We start from the raw sequence: 3,071 nt of genomic DNA, 5'->3' as shown, positions 1-3,071 counted from the left end.
AAATATATGCGAGGAATTACATTTTTCTTTGTAACTTATCATGTGGCTTTCAATAAGTTTTAGAGTGAAAATACTCTTGCCTTTCTTATACTTCATTTTAATTATACAGATCTCTCTATTTTGAAAACATATACTTTTGTCCAAATCGTTAACTCTATTAATAATATTTTTAAAATGATATTCAAATAAATCTTATTGATTAGTGTACCATTCATCAAACAAAATCCTTAATTTTGATGAATTTAATATTTTTCAATTTTTCTTTAATTTTATTTTTATTTTTGAAAATAATTATTTATTTTTATCACAGTAGAATAGAAGTTCAACTAATTTAGTTAATGTAGATTAAAAACTTTAATCAAAATTCTGATTAATTCTTATATATACTTGACCAAGTTTGTTTACAAGTGGTTGTGGGAAAAAATGTAATTAAAAATTTCAAATTATAAATTTAAATGATTTATGTAATCTCTAAAACAGTCCAACTTATATCATTCATACCATGCGATAAAAAAAAAAAAGTGTTTGGAATATGTTTTTAGGCATTTAAGAGAAACCCAAAGAAATAAGTTTAGATGAAAAATTATATAGAATGGGAGGCGGATGGAAATGGATTCCCAATTATATAAGACAAATTTGTCTAACATGCATTTTAATTTTAATGAAGATTTTCTAAAAAATAGGTTGGAGATTTCTACATAATTTAATATAGAATGGTGGTTAGTGTCTGTTACTTTTATAACTAGACTTATTAATCCTTTAAAAAATATATTTCATGAATGTTTAAAAAAATGAAATTTTCATTATTTTTTCTATGTTCGTGTCTTATTATTTGTCCTTTTATGTATTTTTATTCTTTTCATAATATGGAATGAAAAAATAGAGTGAAGTTTAATAATTTGGCCGTGGTTTAGTTGGAAACTACAGCTACACTTTAGGGTGACGTAGATATCTTACAGCTAAAAGGACATGTATGTTAAAGGGATCCCTCACTGATTCAAATCACGTACTCAGCAGCTAGCTCCAAGTAATCATCTCCTGAGTAAAAGCATCTACTTGACATTCATTTTTTCCTGCAAATTAAAAGCCAGTATCAAGCTAGCATCAACTAACATATAAACTAAGGCTCTTTCAACATCAAAATTATTAAACTCGAAAAAGAGTGATGGCTTACGCCTACTGAGACAAGTTGCTGGCGAAGGTCCGATTCTTGATCCCCATGAAAGCTCTTAGTGGAGATCTATACTTCAAAGGACACATTCTAGTCAAATCAGAAGAAGCAATCACGCATGAGTACTTTTGGCTCACAAATCAGAATAACGAACTTAGCTCATTTTGTACAAGTTGTGTGTGTGTCTGTATACATATCTTTAAGAAGCAGAAATCACTTACCAGGAATCAAGAATTCCCATTATTTTAGTCTTCTTTCCCTTAGCTTTTTCTCTATCAGAAGCGGCTTCAGGTACCTAGAATTTCCTGAGTTAAACTCATGAACTTGACATTTTTCGCAACACCCCGTGCTTTGGTTGCAAGATTCAGAACCATGTCTATATGAGTACACACACAAGAGTCCTAAAGCTGTTTCGGTATCGACTATTATAACAACTCATAAGAGAAATTATGGAAAAACATAACCACTGCTAGACTGTAAGAATCAGAATATAAAGCTGCCTCAACGTCAAATAATTACCACAACTAAGAAGAGAAATTAATTAAAAATCAGAAAATGCAGCGATGACTTGTGCTTACCCAGAATATGAGCAGAAGAGAAGCTAGCTTGCTTTTTTCTGGAGATGATCTGAGCGTTGATTCCGATGAAAGATTTCAATTTTTGGTGAAGGTGCGGGTGAAGAAGCTTCAGAGGAGAGTCTCCTTAGGTGTGAAGATGTGAGAATTGCTGCCCAGGTGTTTCTTGTGTTGCGCCTTGGACGTAAATTCAAAATTCTCTAGTATGATGACGGAAAAGAAAAGAAACAAATAAGATAAAACAAAATAAAAAAAATGAAATACAATTAAGAAAAAACAAGGGAAAATGATAAATAATAACCCCCAAATTACTAAAATTATGCAGAGGTCACCTAAATAAGTAAAATTACCATGAAGGACCCAATCTGATATTACAAATATAAAATCTTGACGAAATGTCTAAAATACCCTTAGTCAAGTTGTGATTTGGTCTATCAAAGTTGTCACTAGTTAAAGTAAACTTGTTATTTCTTATAGTCAACTTGTTACTTGGTATACTTCCAACCAGATTGTGATTTAGTCTACTGAAGATGTCATTCGCTAAAGTAAATATGTCATTTCTTATAATCAACTTGTCATATAGCTGAAGAATATTTTAGATATTTCACCAAGATTTCATAGTTACAATATGAGACTGGGTCTCTCATAGTAATTGTACTTATTCAGGTGACTTCTCTATAATTTTGATGATTCAGAGTCTTTATTTGTGATTTTCTCATAAAACAAAGCATTTCACCGCATGATTTCTGGCACAAATTAAGTTTATTTTTAATTCTCTTAATTCTCTTAAAATTATCACCTCATGCGTGTCTATTATATACTAGAATTCATGTATTTTTCGTAATTTTATATTTAAACTTATTTTTTATTAATCATTTAAATAAGTTTAATTTTGTCAAACTGATTTTTTTTAAGATGAAATAAAAGTCAATAATGTATCATTTTTAAATATAATGCGCATTATCCGGCTCTCCCAAATTTAGAAAAAGAACCAACATTTCACACTGGAAGAGAATTATTAACCGCATGAATACTGATGGAAATTGAACTTGTGAATTACGGTGATCATCGAAAACAATCACTACTACGAAAAAATTATGGGAACTTTCATTTAGGGCCTGTTTGGGTGCTCCAAAACTATAGTTTCAGAAGCACTTTTCCGCAAAACTAGGTAACCTCATCCACATATTTACTTCGTAATCCGTAAAAACACTTCTGAAACCATAGTTTGGTTTCTATCCAAACACTCTCTTAGCCTCGGGACTTTATTTCCAGTTCCCTCGTGTAACTCTGAAATTTTACTGCCCTCGGAGTAAAATTAATTC

General features: G+C 30.5%; 1 long non-coding RNA gene across 2 annotated transcripts; it reads right to left on the bottom strand.

Annotated features, from left to right (window-relative positions):
- Positions 1–1,012: 1,012 nt before the first annotated feature.
- LOC114721189 (uncharacterized) lies at positions 1,013–1,801 on the bottom strand. Of its 2 annotated transcripts, none has more exons than XR_003738037.1 (3): positions 1,750–1,801; positions 1,175–1,261; positions 1,013–1,073 (listed from the first exon to the last, which is right to left on the bottom strand). It is a non-coding gene; the product is annotated as an uncharacterized LOC114721189 (long non-coding RNA). The 2 variants fall into 2 exon arrangements; XR_003738036.1 differs by lacking the exon at positions 1,750–1,801 and adding an exon at positions 1,393–1,422.
- Between the last annotated feature and the right edge of the window lie 1,270 nt (positions 1,802–3,071).

The sequence above is a fragment of the Neltuma alba genome, unplaced genomic scaffold (genome assembly GCF_004799145.2).
Source record: "Neltuma alba isolate B1F8T4 unplaced genomic scaffold, ASM479914v2 tig00012014_pilon, whole genome shotgun sequence".
NCBI lineage: Eukaryota > Viridiplantae > Streptophyta > Magnoliopsida > Fabales > Fabaceae > Neltuma > Neltuma alba.
This window is presented reverse-complemented; position numbering and strand designations above follow the sequence as displayed.